At 52.9% G+C, this 730-nt stretch overlaps 1 protein-coding gene across 1 annotated transcript in view; it reads left to right on the forward strand.

Annotated features, from left to right (window-relative positions):
* SHROOM2 (shroom family member 2) overlaps nucleotides 1-730 on the forward strand; it is a 97,411-nt gene that overhangs the window by 59,941 nt on the left and 36,740 nt on the right. The gene's annotated exons all lie outside the window — the stretch shown is intronic.

The following is a 730-nucleotide window of genomic DNA, read 5'->3' on the forward strand; positions in this document are numbered from 1 at the left end:
GGAAAGTTAATTGGGGTGCATTTTGAAGAGGTTGAAGCTGGTGGTGAACCTTGGACCTGAAGGGTAAGTGCTGGGCTGGAGAGGGTCAAGGCAGTCTGTGTGGGAAGGGGCTGTTAAGGACCCTGGTGGGGGGAACTTCCTGAGTGTTTAGGGGGTGGTGAGCACCCAAGGTCTCAGGCTGTCTGGGGAGGGTGGTGCGGGGACTTTAAATACAGATCATTGTGAAGGGACGGGTTGGGTCAGGGTCAGCCTGCGACCTCTTGGTGGTCTGCACACGATGCCTTCTAGGCAGTAAAACTTCCAGAGACACTCTGTTAGTTGTTCCGATTGCATTCCTACCAAGTGTGTAATAAACCCCCAAAATACAGATAGATTCGAAATGGGCTATTGAATGTTGGCTTTGGGTTTTTTTTTTTTTTTTTCAACTTTATTGTTCCATCTGACCTTAAGGTTGTGAGGAAAGGTCACAAGTTTGAGGACAGAGCTGCATAACAGGGAAGCTTTTTTGTTGTTGTTTCCTATCACTTTGAAGTGATAAAAAGAGCAAGACAGGCTTGGGAGCGCCAGGCTTTGGGGGTTTAGCCTCGGGATTTGCCAGCGAAGTCACCGAGGAGCCCAGAGGCCCCCCGGGGTTCCAATTGGAGGGAGCATGCGTGGACTTGTCCATCGCTAGGCGGCAGCGGACGCAGCGGGACAGCCAGGTGTGCTCGCGGCGGGCGGGGGGGGGGGG

The sequence above is a fragment of the Bison bison genome, unplaced genomic scaffold, assembly GCF_000754665.1.
Source record: "Bison bison bison isolate TAMUID 2011002044 unplaced genomic scaffold, Bison_UMD1.0 scf7180017864512, whole genome shotgun sequence".
Lineage (NCBI taxonomy): Eukaryota > Metazoa > Chordata > Mammalia > Artiodactyla > Bovidae > Bison > Bison bison.